Below are 17492 nucleotides of genomic sequence, written 5' to 3'. Positions count from 1 at the left end.
TCTCTCTGTTACAAAGTCGAGGCCTCTTTTACTTTCCTCCCTTGGAAGGATAGAATCCCTATGTCCCAGCCCATGTCTTGGGTCATTGGTGGGAAGCTGGGATATTTTTTCTTTATAAGAAGCTTTCTTTTATTTACCCCTAGCTCCACCCATCCCGCCACCTGGCCACACATGGTGCTATGAATACCAAACTAGCTTTCTTTCTCCCTATCTCCTGCAAAGATAAAAGAGGAATGTGGAAGAAAGCCAAAGTTAATTGTGTTTTTATTTAGTGCCTTCTCAAGTCCATCAAGCCAGAATCACCTAGGCACTTGGAAATTAAAAACCAATTCTTTGCTCCCAGGTCCTTAGCTAGAATTTGTGATGAGCATTACTGGATTTCATGATATGATTAAGAGTTATGTTAGAAATCGCAGGCTCTAGACAAATGACCTAATTAGAACAAATCTGCACTTTTCACCTTTATCTGTATTGTTTTGTTTGGAAAATTCTCATTGCCCCGGGGACAGGGCAAGAAGATAAAGACTATTGTATAGTTTTTTGTTCCTGCCACATTTGTCTTTTCTCACAATTCTATGAGGTGAGCAAGGCCAGGATTCTTCCCATTTTATGGCTAAGTAAATTGAAACTATCAGTGTTTCCTCTTAAAAGCAGTGGTGTACTAGAAAGAGCATAGCATATATAGTTAGCTGTTATCAACCCACCCATACCAAATGGTCTTGGGCAAGGAGTTCATTCTAAAGATGCCTTCTGCACTTTGTTTCTATCTATGTCTTGTTATAAAAGTTAATCAAGATAGCAGAGAAAACTAGGCAGATGTCACTATATAACTCTGGCTAGGTTGGCATTGAACCACTAATAGGCAGCTCAGGTACATCTATTTGACCTATGATAAGTCCACCCACATATCATCCAGGGATGCATGAGAGGCCTTGCCAAATGCAGAAGAGTGGCCCTAGATCCTGTGGCCCTTCGTGCCCTGTTTGGAGGTTTTCTCTTTGTAGATTTATCTGGTCGTGCCTTGAGCCTAAAAGCTGGCTTAGTACCATCACTAGTTCCCACAGTCATCCCAAAGGATGGGGAAGGAATGCTTTGGGTAAACCCCATCTCATTTTGCCTGAGCTTTAGTGAAGATTGTATGCCTTTAGGACTTTATCCCTTTTACTCCAGGTGGCTCAGGACACTGGAAAAATGAGTGTGGAATGACAAATGTAGGGAGACAACCAGTAGCTTGTCCAGGGCTAGAGGGGGCCTAGCTAGAACGAGACAGCTGTAGGTGCTAATCCATATGCATATATCTGTGCACTGTGTTTTTATAGTGGTGGTAGTGGTGGTGGGAGGGACCAGTGTTAGTCCATGGTGCTTAAACTGAGAAAGTCACTGGATGAGAATGAGGAAGAACCCATGAGCCCACTCCCTTACAGTACTGCTTGGGAACCTGCTGTCTGGGGAGAGTCAAGGACTTGCCCAAAGTCGCATAGTTGGTCCTTGATCCTTGTCTTGTCTCTCTGTTCAACTCTTGGCTGCTAGACCTCATATTTTTGAGGCCTCTTGGATAAATGGAGTGGTGGCTAATCCTCTTGGGGAACGCACCTATGAACACCATATTCAGAAACTGACAGATGAAATTCAAACCCATGTCCTCTGACCTGCTTAGGAGCAGATTAATCCAAGTGTCTTAGAGGACACCTGTTAGAAACAAATTGTGCAGGAGGAAAATTAGTTCAGTCTTGCTGTCTATCCATGCCCTCTACCCATACCCACATGTACACACACACACTATAGGTCACATGTTATGCACACACTCAGATATATGTTGAGTATATTTGGGATACACACGGGACACACATGTGGGGTATGCTTTCACATTGACACACTTGGAGCACACACATTCAGTTAACCATAGGGCACACTCACTTGCACACACTTGACACAGGTAGGGTACATATATACAGACACATGTGAGGCATGCTTATGCAAATTTGTGTGTGGACACACATGGATACATATAAAACATAACTGTACACTCACATGTAGGGCACACTGAGATGCATACTCAGATATACTTCTACCCCAAAGCACACACTCCTAAGGACTTGCATGGACAAACAACTCTCCCACCTTGAGACACATTTGAACACACCTATGGGACACACTCACATGCCCCACACATCCCTATGGGACACCCTCTGATGCAGAACACATTCTACCCCTAAGGCCAGCCAGCTGTCTCAGTCTTCCAAGTGGGCAAAACAGGGCACTGGCCCCATCTGGTGGGCCTCTATCACTTTTCTCTGCATCTTTATCCCTGAAATCAGGCTTCAGAGGGCAGTGAGCTCAGGAATAAAATGGATACTCAAGGTGGCATGTGTTATAGCAGGCTCCACCAGTCAAACAAAACTTAGAACTGAGCCCTGAGATGTTAACAGGCAGATGGAGAAGATAAATTGACACTGATCAATGCAGAAAGCTTGAGCCTGCTCCTCTATCCCCCAGTGTAGTTACAAACCATTAGGGAATGATATGATTGTGAAGTGATATCCTAGAAAACCTAAAGTAACTGAATATTAAAGTTTGTTTTTCTTGGGAATGAAGTAACAACTTGGACCAGAGTAAGTATATCTAAATTGTGAGTTGGAGGGTGTGAGGGGAAGTAGTAGGATGCATAAACGGGGGCAGAGGCTCAGCCTCTCCTTGGTCAGTGGTGGTAGGAGAAAACAGCCACATGCTTAATGACCACAGCCCTGCCCCTAGGCACACCAGCTTAGGCCATCTGGCCCCACTAATGAGGGCTATTTTTAGAGTTTCTCAAGCTAGAAACCAGGTCGGGGTGTCCTGGGGAGCCCGTTCTGGCCCTTAGTACCAAAGGCTGGAGCTGGAAGAGGGGGCCCTAGACTGGGTCTGGGTGAAGGGTGGGAAGCAGTACTTTTCTCAACTCTGAGCCTTGTCGGCGTCTGAGAGACAATACTGACAGGCAGACCTGGCATACTCAGCAGCCTCAGAGCCCCAGTGGATTACTGTTGACTGTGACAGCCTCATATCTGTTTCTGAACTTTGGACTTGAGATCAAGAAACACAAATTTCAGTTGCTATTCTGCCACTTAGGGTATGTCTCAGTCAGGTTCCCTTCCTCTGTCTGAGTCTTATTTGGTCTATAGGTAAAATCGTCAGTATTGTCTCTCAGACGCCGACAAGGCTCAGAGTTGAGAAAATGCTTTGCAGATGTATATGTTCTTCACCAACAGATCTGTACTTAACCTATCCCTAAGCTGGTCTCGATGCATGCCAACTACTGAGCCTGACTTACAGAGTAGCAGTAGAAAAAAAGGCCAAAAAGGGGGCCAGGGAGAGGCAACCTCATGATGTCAGGTTGGTCAGAGTCATTCTTGGATCACCCTCACTCATACAGATGCTTTTCAGTGCCAGGTCAATCCTTTCCCAGAACACATGTTTGCAACATTTAGGTGGTCATATAGCTTTGGCTCCTCAGGAACTCTATGTAGGGAAAGTGGGGAGCATCAGAAATAGGGTCTCCTTCCTAAACTAGAAAAGGCAATCTCAGATGGCCTGTACCTGCCACCTGCCAGAGGAAGTAACCTCAAGTGCCAGTACTGGCTCTGATAAAGTGTCTTATTCTAAGTTCTGTGCCCAGGGCCATTTTACCTGCTTTGTTGAAGGGGGTGGGTAGGGAACTAGACTATGTAGCACAAGTTCAGATTTCTCCTCATCCCATAAATTGTGGGCAAATTCCTTCTGAGTCTGTTTTCTGGTCTGTAAAATGGGCTTAACTGTTAAGTTTCAGGATTGTGGGGTGCAAGAATTCATGGTGACAAAATGTGTGAAAAGTGCCTTGTAAAATGTTGAACATGTTTTACTACTGTTAAGAGTTCATCCAGGGTGTGATTACAGGTACTTTGGAGGTAATCTAGGAGCTTATCTTCAGTCTATTTCTCAACTCCTTACCCCTACCCTTTTTAAAGTAGTAATTGTCTCCATTTTGCTGTTGGGTATACTGAGTCTCAGAGAAGGAAGGACCAGCCTGAAGATACAGGATTAGGTAGTGGTGGATTCAGGTCTAGAAGCCATGCCTTCAGATTATATTCAGTGTTCTTTCTATGGCCCCAAGCTACCACCCAATGAATTCCAGTGCTAAAAGGAAGCTGCTGGTGGCAACTTAACATATGTTAAAAATTTAGCTTTGTCTCTGACACGTAGCAAGGAAGGGGGGCTCTCTGGGGCCCAGCCTTCCCCAGAAGTGTCCTGCTTGCCCACGAGAGGCACAATGACTGACCTGTCATCCCTTCCACAGCAGCTCATGTCCTACTTGTCTCTTGCATATTGGAAGCAGTGAAGCGTTGGAGAAGATGCTTAGCTGTTGTGAGAGGGAATTGTGCTGCCCATTTAATTCACTTCAGGAGGATCTCTGAAGGCACTTGATCTACCTTGGCCACCCCCACCTCCTCACAGCTTCCTGGATACAGAAGCCCTGTGTGACTGAACTGCCTAAGGGGTTGGGCCTAAAGGTATCTGAAGAAATAATGTTTAAGGGCCTTGATCTGTGGAATATTTTGCCAACTCTTGAGAGATGATAGTGGAAATCCAAAAACCAAAGCTGGGAGGGTCCTTTGAGACCATCTGGGCTGACTCTCACTTGGCCTTGATGTGGATATTAAAATCCAGCTAGGCTGACTTTTTCTCCCTTAGTGTGCTCTTCTTTGTACACCACAGACTCGCAAGCTAGGCCATATTTCCTAGAGCCTTTCTAGCTTGTTTATTTTTGCTTTCTCAGCCCGGGAGAAGGGTGGGTAGGTACAATGAGACACAGTGGTGAGAGGAAGGAGATGGAAGAGTCTGTGGAGCTCAGGCCTTGGGGAAGAAGGCCTTTTGTGTCTTTTATCATCTGTCCTGCTGCTAATACATTATTTTCCTGTAACTCACAGACTGGCTGTGGGAGCCTAACCCAAACTGTTGCTATTTTCACTTGTGCTGCTAAAATCTGTATAATGACTACAGTATTGGCCTTTCTGGGGGATTGGACAAGCAATGTCAAGGGTGAGGAAACTGGAAGAAAAAAGGAGAGAGACACCTTCTGTTCTTCAAGTTTGAGAAACCAGAGAGGTGAATAGGGAACGGTTAGTCGCCAAAGCCCTGCCAAGAAGCAGCCACACAGTTTCTTCAGCTCTCTTGACCCTAGATACCTCATTTAAAAATTACTTTATTTTTGAAAAGGAAATACATTCACATGGTTCAAAAGGTACAAGAGGGTACACAGTGAAAAGTCTCATTCTAGCCCTGCCCTCCAGCCACTTGGCTTCTTCTGCAGAGGCCATCAGTGAGTCCTTCCAGAGAAATGTTCTATGGATATATAAACATATATGAATATATTCTTTTTTCTCTTTTTTATGGTAATATACACACTGTTCTATGCCTTGCTATACCTTGAAGGTTCTGTGATCCTGTAGGAGCATGAGGATATGCTGTGGAGAACAGAGGTTAAGAGCCCTGGTTCTAGAGCAAAACTACTTGGGTTTTGCTTCTGGCCCTGTGTGACCTTCAGCAATCACTTCATCTTTCTGTACTATGGTTTTCTCATTTTTAAAATGGGGATCAAACAAGTTAGTATATGTAAAAACTTAGATTCGTCTCTGACACACACTAAGTACTCAGTAAATGATAGCCATTTTTTATTATTAGAAAAATATTGGACTGTGAGTCAGAAGATTTGGGTTCTCTTTTGGCCTCTGCTCCTGCGTTACCTGAGGGACTTCCTTTGTCCAATCCTGTTTCTTCATCTTTAAAACAAGGTCTCATCCCTACTCTTCTTACCTCCCAGAGTTGCTGGGAGGATCTAGTGAGCTCATGAATGTGAATTGAATATGACAGCAACCTAGAACTATATTGTGTTTAGCACATGGTAGGGGTGCTGCTTACTCTTTTCTGGAAGCTACTTTAGGTGGCTTGAACCCAGTGGCCTGAACCGCATGGAGAAAGCAGTATTCTTCCTTCTGGCAGTGGAACCCAAAGGCCGTTCCTGTATTAGAGCTCTATTCTGGGTAGAGGTAGCCCATGGCAAAAATTTGAAATAGTCAAGTTTTGTCTTCTGATCTTTCTTATCCCACCCCCTCCCTCTTCTGCCTTCCTTGTTTCCATGTCTCCTTCAACTTCCCTCTGTCTCTTGACAAAACCTGCTTTTAGAAGCAAGGCAGCAGCATCTGTCAAAGACAACCCCAACTTTCCATTTGAGATAACCTAGTCCAGCTAGCTCAGGGAGGAGTTATATCTGCTTAAGTTCAATACTGCAAGTCAGCAATCAAGCCAAGCCTGGAGCCCATTCTTCCCATCCCACTTTTTTCACTAGCATTTTCATTTTAGTATAAATTTGAAATTCAGATTCCTTAGCAAAGACATTTGGTGATAAAGGAGATACTGGAAGTGTCTTCACCTAGCCTTCATACTGAGGTGTTCTTACCCCTTCATTTCCAGGGCTTGGGGCTTCAGGGTTTGGGGCCCTGAGAGGAGGGTGAGGCAGGTGCTGGATGTAGTATTCAAGGGGTGACATCTGTAGAGCAGAGGGAGGAAAGAGCACCAGAAAATGTCTAAAACTGATTTCCAAAATGAAGCTCATGGAGAAAATATTAGAAGTTCTTTATATATTAAATAGTTAATCTCATCATTTAATTTCTATTTTCTGTGGAGATTTTTTATAAAACACATACTACATTAGTAGCATTTAGATACTGGGGTAGGTGTCTATTTTTTTTTTTACCAATTGACAATTTTTAATCAAAACAATTGACAACTGTCCTTCTAAAAGACTGTAGGCTTGGTTTCTAATCTTGGCTCTGCTGCTGACTAACTTGACACATTAGGTAACTTCCTCTTACTAGAGCCTCAGTTTTCTTATCTGTAAAATGTTGGACTGAACTAGGTGTGCTAGCTCTTGGGAGTCTCCAATCCTGGCCTTCTCTGAGTATAATAATCTACTCTTTCAGGCTTTTGAGCCCGAGACAGAGTCAAGAAGAGTTGGTTCAAGCCCTAGCATCTTACTGGATGCTTTATCCCTCAGTCAGCTTCCCTGGGTCCCTTCCCTTCTTCACCCCCACCTCCTCCACCTAGCCCAGACAAGCAGAGGATCTCTTATATAAGCCTACCTGACCTACTTGAAGTTCTTTTGTTATAAGCACAATCACTTTTCCTGCAGACACAGACCGGATGCTATCCTTCCTGGGCCCTAAGGGTGGGTCTGATTGTGCTTCTCATGTGTCCTCTTTGGCAGCCTAGGTTTAGATGTTGCATCCCTCTTTCCATAGTCTTTAAGGACACAGTCTGAAGGGGAGCCAGCTCAGCTAATTTGAGTCCCCTGAGGACTGATCTAGTGAATGCTCACTGACCACTCCTGCTCATCCACCATTTGTCATGTCTGCTGGGAACCCAGGACTGTGCTAGACTTTGTCAGGAGAAACATGACCCACCCCTGAACAGGAAATGCTCCTGATAAGGACCAGAAACACTGCTAAATGCCTTGGCCAATGTCTTTTCTCTTGCAGGGAGCAAAGGAGAAGAGGGAAATCAATAAGCTACTGGAAACCATCTTTCACTTTCTGATGGACTGTTTAAATGCAGATTTCTCTTTTGGGCCATAAGGACTCCCCAGGAGACAATTACATTCTCCTTGGAATGCCTGCCAAGGCTAGAGCCTTTGCAAGCCTGTGTCCTGGGTGGGCATGCTCAGTAGACTTCAAGGTGGTTTAAGTTGATTGAAATCTATTTATTTTTCCTCTCACTTCTCCAGATATAGGAGCAGGTCACAGTGCACCTTACTAAATGCTGTTCCTGTTCTCACAACCTTAGACCAGATGGCCACATTTAATACAACATTAGAACTATTAGTTCCAACCTATCTCCTCCTCTGCTCCTCCCCCCACCTACAGTCCTCCTTCCCCTACAAGATTTTAACACGACATCTGTCAAATGGATAAAAAATTACTTTCCCTTCTTCTCTCTGCCTTGCCCACCCACCCTCTGGCTGTGGTGTTGATGAGTATAGAACTATACATGTGGGAGGCATGGAGGACAGATTCTTCATGTAGTTCTAGCCCCCTCCTCCTACCCTTCTGTAAACCTAGAGGAGCCCCACCCCCACCCCTTGGAGGAACGCCAAGGCTGGCCTTCAAGTCACAGTCCAGAAAAATTTAAGGCTCCCAGGGCTGGTCTCTGCGTAACCACATAAAGAAATTCAAGAACCCAGGTGCAGTGCCCAAGATGGGTCTAGGTCACCTCAGGCATTTGGGGCTTTTTGAGCCCTCTGCCTATCCCCTAGGCTTGCCCTGGCCATCTTTCAAGGTATGAAGGCAACAAGAGACCCAAATGGGTGGCTGGAACTTAGCACCCACAGCAAGTCCAAGAAGGGCATGATGCCCAGAGCAGGAATATTTTGGAGATAAGGCCCAGTCTGGTTCAAGGCAGAGACAGACTGGGGTCAGAGTAACCTCCAGCTTGGGATGAATTGCTTCTGACTCAACTCATGGAGAGAGCATTGCTGAGTCAATTTTTTTTGCTAATAATTTGTCTCTTAAAATATTGGGAGCTGACTTGGGTAGATTGAACACAGCTCTAAGAAATTGTTTCTAGATTGTAGTGTAGAGAGATGCTGCAAGTATTTTCCATTAGGGCCATTGGGGGCCTCAGTGTTGAAGGTCAGGATGGGAGTGGGAGTGGGTGTGCAGGTGCAGGTAGTCTCTTGAAGCAGACTGGGAAAATCCTCCTAGACAAACTATTATAATTCCTTAGCCTGCCTGGAAGCTGACACAAGAAGGAGAAGCCAGGAGACAGAGTTTCAGAGATTCTGGTTTCTTCTGAATGGTCCAGTGCAGTAACAGGAAATTCTTGTACTTCAAACTCTGGCTCTAGAAAGTTTAAAAGACTTTTGGTCTCAGTATGATATATGATTTAGAATCACTTGGGCTGCTTGTTAAAAATGCTGGGGTGATTCTGAGCAGAGGGTCTGGGGACCACAAATCGAGAAACTGGTGTAATGAATCAGAGGCACCTGAATAGTACCAAAAAAATCCAAAACAGCTTGACAGTAACTTTTATTCCCAAGATGCTTTGAAGGTGCAAGCTGATGCTTATCAGGTTGAGAACTATTCTGGTATGGGAGACTTCTCCAGCCAACAGTATCATGGTTGGTGGTCTGGAAACATTTCTTCTCTCTGATCTGTGCAATACTTGGCCCAGTTGGCTGCATTTTCTCTAAAGGACTTATTCCTTCAACAAGACCAAACTCTTAACATCATGAACTTTGGGGCAGCAGCTGGGTCTTACTTCAGAAACTCCTGGGCCCATTAGGTTGAGCTAGTGGCTGAAGTTTCATACCAGAAAAGTCCATTGCTAAGGTCTACACCAAACAAGCAACTTCCCTTACCTCATATGTTTGGTCACCGTTATAGCCGAGATCACTTTGTAACTTCTTTTGGAAGAGGTTTAGAAAGAGGTGTTATCCTTTGTTATTAGTCTGTGATGAATGAGAAAATGTCCTGGATGGCTTCATATCTTAAGATGCTTGCCTGGGTTTCCCAAGCTTTTAGGGGCTGACAGGTGTGAGTTGGCTTGTGACATATTGGCCTCTGGATGAGGTGATCTGTCTTGCTCTTGCTGAGCGACCTGCATCTACGATCACCTTTCAAATCAAGCCAGCCTAGCTGGGGTTCGTGTCTCCCAGGTGTGGCTGAAGCCAACCTTCATTTTATTAAAATGAAAAATGGATGGTACAATGGGATATTGAAGAAAGCCAATGCCTAATGACTCACAAATCACATGCCCAAACTAGGAAAAAGATGATCATATCATGAAAAGTGACAGTATTTGCATACTTCCTTTCAGTACATTTAGAGCCATCATCACTTAAATGCATTAATTATTCTGCTCAGAAATGAAATTATTTAGTTATGGGTGATAGCAATACCCTGATTAAAGCTGAAACTAGCTAAGTGTGAACTATTAAGTCATAGGGAAAAAAAAAAAGCAATCCTTATGATTTTTTTTTTAATTCATGTTGTTTTTTCTTACCTGACATCTCTTCTTCTTTCCCTGATGACCACTGAGCATCTGCGAAGATCTTCAGCAAAAACCAGCCCACCCCAGAAGCCGCCTGGTCATACATCCTACCAGCAATGTATTGGCCTATAGGCCACCTGGTACATGTTATGCAAACAATTTCTTTGGCCCCATAGAATATTCTGCAACCTGAACAGAAATGCTCACTTTGTTGCTGTGTTCTTCCTCTGAGCTTGCCTGGTTTTAGGGCTCTGGTCATAGAACTTTAGAGGCTAAAATCAATGTTGTTCATTATAAATTATGCAGATGTTTTAGATTTACTGTTCACAAGTGTACACTCTGGAGAATAACACCCTGGTTGATAACTTGAATAACTCCACATTGTCTAATATCTTCTTCTTATCCTAGGTAGAAATTAGTGAAAGAGTCAAGGGAGAGAAAATACAGGCTGGAGTCATCAGGGACAGGATTAAGGAGCAGGTGGGCCAAGATCCTACGGCAAGGAAGAGGCAGCATAGCTCCAGTGTCCCTACACTTAACCATGGCCAAAGGAATGGCTGAATCAGAGGCACAGAGGTAGGAGCTATCTGCCTGCAAGAGACTCAGTTTGACTAGAGTGGAAGGTCCCTGCCAGGTTCAAGACAAGGATTGGATCCATAGATGGGGCTAGATTAAGGAGAACTTTGAGAGATTGACAGTAGAGAGTTATTGAGGCTTCTTGAGCATGGATAGTGGCACCAGCAAAGAAGTTTTGAGAAGTACAATTATTGAGTTGCTTGAGGAGGAAAGAGACCTGTGAGTAGCAGGAAGGCCAGTTGGGAGGCAACTTGAGGTGATAAGGGCCAGGCCTAAAATAAGGCATTGAAAAAGAAGATAAAAGGTTATATCTGAGAGAGATACATGTAGAAGAAAGAAACAGCACACCCAGAAAAGTTATCAGAAATAGGAAAAATGAGGAACGAGGGGAATGAGGCCTTATTATGAGTTTTACATATGTTTTATTGGAGGCAGTAGCAGGCCCCCAGAGAAATGTGGAACAGGTAGTGGGAAATATGGAACTGGAGGTACTAAGAGCTGATGTCATGAGAAAGATGATTTATCTGAGGAGCTACATGGAGAGAACAAAGAATAAATGTCCCCATTGACTTTTGAATAGGGCAGTCAAGGGCTAAAGTGGGAAACCCATTCCTCAGTTTTCCCAGCCAGTCTGACTGGCCTGTGCTTTAATGTGTCACTAACAATGCCTGAGTGACTTATATTCAAGAAGGGACTAGTCAGTGCCAAGTTCTCATTTTCCTGAGTAGAGAGCAAAGAAAGCATACTGTCAAGCACAAAGATGGGTGAGAAGAAATAAGCTGCAATAATGAAATTCCCGTCCTCTGCAAAGCTCAAGTGTTACCCTCAATAGAAAGCTAGGGCTGGAAAGGACTTGAGAAGTCATCTATTTGATTCAAGTCTGTAACTTGATGGATAAAGAAACTGAGACAGGTAAATGGACCTATCCAAGATGATTCAATGAGTTACTGGCAGAGCTTCCTCCAGTAGCCAGTCTTTTGGTACCTCCCCGCTGTTGTTGGAACAGTCTGGTTTACACCTTTCCAGAAGTGGGTGAGATTGTTGTCCTTGAACACTTTGGGCAAGATAACCAGAGTCTGTTTACAAGGCCATATGAAAAGGACATCTAGTTTATTCAGGAGAGAGAATAAAATCCCAGCCTATTTTAGATGTGCTTAAAGGGAACAAAGGAAGGATTCTTGCTCTTGTCCATGCCTAGCTGTTGAGGGAGGGGACCTTCTGAGAGGATGGGGGCAGGTACCAACTGAGAAAACCTTATAGAAAGGCAAAACTCCTTCATACCCCTCCTTGTCCCCTTGTGAAGCTTCTCAAAAGGCAGGCCTGGCTCAGCTGCTTTCATGGCAACTGGAACATATGCTATTCTGAACAACACTTTTTTTTAACCTTTCCCTCTTCTGCTTCTTGCCATTAAAATTCTAGTATTTCTGGCAGCCACCCAGGCTAATTAAACAACTATTTTGGGGGTGGTATTGCTCAGCTAGAGGGCAAGAATATGAAGGGGAAGGCAAGTGGTACAGCTCTGGAAAACTGGTGAGGGCTTTATTTCTGTGTTGGCAAGGCCTGGCATTGGGAATGCTCCTTACATGACCCAAAATACCCATTCTCAGACATACCAACCACTGAGGAATGCCTCCTAGACAGGCAGGGAGCCCGACCTGTGGGGGTGGCATGGGGATCCTGGGGAGAATGAGGCATCAGGATAGGCACGGGTAAAGCCTAGGCTAGAAAGATTCTCTAGGGCAGTGGTACACCAAGTATGATCCCTGAACCAGCATCGTAGGCATCCTCTGGGAACATGTCTGAAATGCAAGTTCTCAAGCCCCACTTCAGACCTACTGAATAAGAGACTCATGGGGCCTAGCAATCTGTGTTTTAACAAGCTTTCTAGAGGATTGAGAACTACTGCTTTAGATCATTCACAGGGTGGGCTGGTCTCCTTGGAGAGAGAAACCAGCTGGGAGAACTCTCTCCCTGCTATCTTGGCAGGTAGCGTTGGGGATTGGCAAAAACAAACCTATACAATAAGCTCAACTAGAGATTCAAATCTGCTCTACCACCTACTAACTGGGTAACTGTGGGCTACTTGGTAATAGCACAGGTTATCTTCAGTAAAAATGGGGATGTTAATGCTTACCTTGGAGAGCCATAGAGACTAAGATGACAAAAGAAAGTCTCTTACCCAATGCCTGGCATATGTTTTCAACAAGTGTAAGTTTCTCTTCCTCCCTCCTTCCCTTTCTCTCTCCCTGTTTTACTTCCTTCCTCCCTTCTTCCTTGCCTTCTTTCCTTCCTCCTGAAAGGGCCCACTGGACACTCCAAGTTAACTGTAGGCACATTCCTCATTGTTGATCAGAGACCAGCCTGAGAGATCAAACTCCCAATGCCTACAGGGTATAGTGATCATATTTCCAGGTTAAAAGTCAGGGCACATGGGTCTGATAACAGATGTGTCTATTTGTAGGACAATGGGATAGAATATTTGAAATTAGAATTCCTGGGAAATATAGATAAAAGGAAATTGGATATCATTCCTTCTTTAAGAATTATATCAGTATTATGACTCTTCCCCCTCTTATCTTCTTATTCATGTCCAAAAGTGTCTTTGGTTTGGGGATGCAGAACACTGTATGTCCCACTCACTGGTAAGTCTGAGCAAGAACCAACCTATATTTAGTCCTGTACTCGAAATGCCCTGAGGATTGGAAATTATTTTAGAAGTCACATCAGCACTGTCCCAAGGCCAAGAGCTATTTGGGTACCTTGCTGGAGTAACCCAGTACCACCTCCTGGCTTTATGTTGGGCTTGCAAGATGAAGAAGTTGGGATAGTTGGGAAATTAGGGATTTGAGGGGGGTGATAAACCAGTTATAAACAAGAAATAAAGAACTTAAGCCTTGATATAGCCACTCCCAAATGGGCTTTTCTTGGCTTTCTTCCTCTTATAGGTAACTCTGTACTATTTGATAATTTGATCAGCTCCTGCTACTCGAAACTCTTGTCCTTGATTTTTATGAGATTGCACCCCTTGGTATCCTAAGTGTGTTCTGACAGCTCCATTTTGGTTTGTTTCTCTGGCTCCTCTTCTCTTCCTTGCCTCCCATTATTATTTTCCTACTTTTCTGGCCTTCTTTCTTAGCACTTTCTTCCAGGGCAAACTTCCTTGGTTTCTACAATTTCTTCTGGGCCACTGACTCCCAAACCTGTATAACTATCTCCCCTGATTTCTCTTGAACTTCAAATCTATCTGCATGTCCTGCTGGCCCCCAACATTCAGCATATTAAAGAGAAAACTTGTCATCTCTTCTCCCCCTCCAAAACCAGCATTTCCTCATAACTTACCCTCATGCCTTAATGATCACACTTAAGATTGAACTCCCTCTACCAAATCAACTTTGACCTCCTCCTTTTCCTCAAAGGAGATCTAAATACCTTCAAACATGTCTCCAGTCCACCTTTCTAGCTGCCCTTCAATCCCACTCTTCCCAGCCCTTTCCAAACTCCACTACCTATTTACCATCAAATTTCCCATAGCCTTCACCTTTGAGACTTTACTCTGCCTCACATGCCTTTCTTGTTCCCTACTCTGTAACAATCCTACCCATTCTTTAAGGCCTATTTCAGTGCCCCATAAAACTGATTTATTAGAGTCCAATAGCCACACATGATCCTTCCTCTGAAGTCTTGTACTAGGCCAGAATATACCAGGCACTGTATGAGGCACTATACATCCAGAACTCAGTTCACCTTCTCTACAATTCTGCCTGTGAGGCAGGTATTAATATCCCCATTTTGCATATGAAGAAACTAAAACCAAGGGTTGTATAGCTTGAAAGTCTCGTCCATAGCTTTTGTGATATTGTACTCCTTACATGCTGACAGTTCCATTTTGGTTTATTTATGTGGCTCCTCTTGTACTCCTCACCTCCCATTGTCACTGCTACTTTCTAAAGTAGCAAAGCCCAGAATTGAAGCTAGGTTTGCTTGCTCTTAACCACCTTTGCATACTGCTTGAAGGGCATTCACTGTTGGTACCCAAAGGGCCCTTGATCTTCAGGTAAGGACTGTGGCTGAATCACAGTAAGCAGATCCCTGCACACAATGGGAACGCACTCAATGAGTGTTGGGTGGAAAATGGATGAGCAAAGTCATATTTATGAAAAATTGTAGCAAGTTAAAAAATCCTGTATACAAAGGGAAGATTTAAAACCAATTTCCAGCAGCCCAAACTTAAAACATCTCAGAGGATAGGGGAAGAACATTCCCTTATTCCTGCTTGCGTTTGTGACTAGAGAACACAGGAGCCCTATACAGCTACCAGCCCCTTCTGGATTGCCCTTCTCTCATTATCTGCACACACATCTGTCAATTCTTGGTTCAGTGTCTTACAGCTTGTGAATCAGGTGGGGGTGTAGAATTATCCTCACTTAACAGATGAAGAAAATGAGACTCAGAGGCAGCATAGTTTATAAGAGCAGAGGCTCTATAAGAGCCAGACTGTGCCTGCATTTGAATTATGACTTAAGTACTTATTGGCTCTTTGAATTTGGGCAATTATTTAATCTCTCGGAGCTTCAGTTTCCTCGTCTGTAGGATAGGGATAATAATAGTATTTCCTCAAAGGGTTGCTGTGAGGATTAAATGAGTTGATGTGTGTAAAGTGCTTAGAATAGTGCCTTACATATACTTAGTGCTCTATATTAGCTAATATTATCATCTTTATCATCCCTTCTTTAGCAAGGTCTTAAATCCAAGCGTTCTTTTTCCACCTTCTCTATCTATGGTGTTATGTTGGGGAAAAAATGGTTCACTAGGCTGGCCATCTGGTGACCTTAGGCAAGTCACTCCTGCTATATTACACCTGATCGATAAAATGAGGGATTAAGGGTGATGATCTTTGAAGTGCTGCCTAGTTCTGTCGTTGATTCCAAGTAGGCAGTGACAACAGGCTTGCCAGTTGGTTTGTGGCCACTGGGTCCTATCCAGGGATTGGCCTTGTCCAGGGCATAGCTGGACTTTGTGACCTGAGTGCCCAGGCAGGTCAACTGGACTAAATGGGGACAAGAGTGAGCCAACTTCTGCTGGGAGAATCCAAGCATGGAGTCCCTCAAAAGAAGACTGCACTGTAGAAAAAGTACAGGCAGTGGAATCAGCCAGAACTGGGACTAGGGTAATTCAAACAGCATCACAGATATAGTCCTGAGCAGAGCGTTGGTAAGTGATGCCAAGATACTCTTTGACCCTTGATAAAAAGTCAATGATATATCTTTAGACTATAAGCCCTCATGGTGCTCTGAGTTGGGGCTGTATGTGCTTATCGAGCTCTAGCAGCACCCTGTTGGTACCCATCTTTGGCAGGAGAGGGGAGACTTCTCTGTAAATACTTATTTTATTGAGGCCAGTGACCAGCAATTCTTCTTCTCCACTGAGGCCAGAACAAGAAGATATTGACTTTTAGTGTAATTGGAAGAAAGCAAGTTCAACATATAAATGAATCTCCTCTTAGTCAGGGGCACCAGTGACTGAAGGTGGCTGTCCAAATCTCTTTCTTTGGGGTTGAAGAATGGAGCCATCTGGTTTATGATATTATGAATGGAGTTCTGTGAGTTCATTATAGCTTATTAGTAAACATTGGTAGTATGGCATGATAGGTATTAGTGCATATACAGTCAGAAGACTGAGCTCCATAATTTATTACATGTGTGATTGGCCAAAGGACCAGGTCACCACTCTGAGCCTCAGTTTCCTTATCTTTAAAATATGGGTAATAGTGAGATCCAGCTCATCAGTAAGGATCAAGTGATGCAGTAGATGTGAAAACACTTTGTGAACAGTAAAGCATGAGGTACTTTAAAGGCGGTATTATAAAAGGTCCTATTTGAAATCTCTTTTACATCCAAGCTGAGGAGCTCTCTCTATGCCTTCTATAGAAGGCACAATGACTAGACCCCTGAGCGATGAAGGATGCCTCATGCAGGAGCTAACCAACAGAATGCCCTAACTAAGTCAAAAGCTCAGTGTGTGTGTTTTTTCCTGTGTGTGATGTGTTATGCATTAATATCATGACCATAGGGTTATTCTCTGGCTGGTATGTTGGAAGGCAGACCTGTGTGAGAGGATGCATGTTCCATATTCTGTCTCTGTTATCTTTAAATTGTTTTGACTTGGGTCTTGTGGAGCCATAATTGCCTTGGGGTCCTTCCTCAAAGTAGGCTGATGGAAAAGATGACTTCTAGAGGACATGTTCAGCAATTCAGTTCTGGGGAGGGAATGTTTGAGTCCTTTGCCTGACAGGCCATATGTTCTCTATTCTGGAAATTGTTCCTCCAAATGCCAGAAAGATTGACCCATACAGGCTGGAACCAGTTGGGGGAAAAAGAAGAATACATAAGACAGTGGTCAGGATGGTAGCCAGAGAGAAACTAACTATTCCCCCACACCCATCCTCATCACTGTGCTTAGACAAGTGTCATGAACATATGTGTGTGTATGTTTATGTGGCAGTGGCATAGATGTCTGCCTCGCGCTATGTGGAGCCAAGTCCTGCTGGCCACAAATTCTGATGACCAAGGTTAGGCTCTGTGCATAGCCCCTGCCTTGCTGAGTGAAACTGAGCTTACCCCTTAACTTGCTTATAGCTCAGTTTTGCCATCTATCAGATGCAGAAGTCAACCAAGATTCCCTGTGTATCTTACAGGGTGGTTGTTTAAATCACTGAACGAATCTGTGACAATGTCGAGTTTCTTGGGAGCAAGGCATCACAGAACGCCATATTCTTTCATACCTATGAACACATGACCTCTCTGGATAGCATCATGTGTGGGTGAGAGCAGGAGGCTGCAGGACTGGGGTCCATCATATGT

General features: G+C 44.0%; 1 protein-coding gene across 5 annotated transcripts in view; it reads left to right on the top strand.

Annotated features, from left to right (window-relative positions):
- Positions 1-17492, top strand: part of ARHGEF9 (Cdc42 guanine nucleotide exchange factor 9) — a 187778-nt gene that overhangs the window by 10322 nt on the left and 159964 nt on the right. The gene's annotated exons all lie outside the window — the stretch shown is intronic.

Source organism: Eschrichtius robustus, chromosome X (genome assembly GCF_028021215.1).
Source record: "Eschrichtius robustus isolate mEscRob2 chromosome X, mEscRob2.pri, whole genome shotgun sequence".
Classification (NCBI taxonomy): Eukaryota; Metazoa; Chordata; class Mammalia; order Artiodactyla; family Eschrichtiidae; genus Eschrichtius; species Eschrichtius robustus.
The sequence above is the reverse complement of the archived record's forward strand: the minus strand, read 5'-3'. Positions and strand labels throughout refer to the sequence as shown.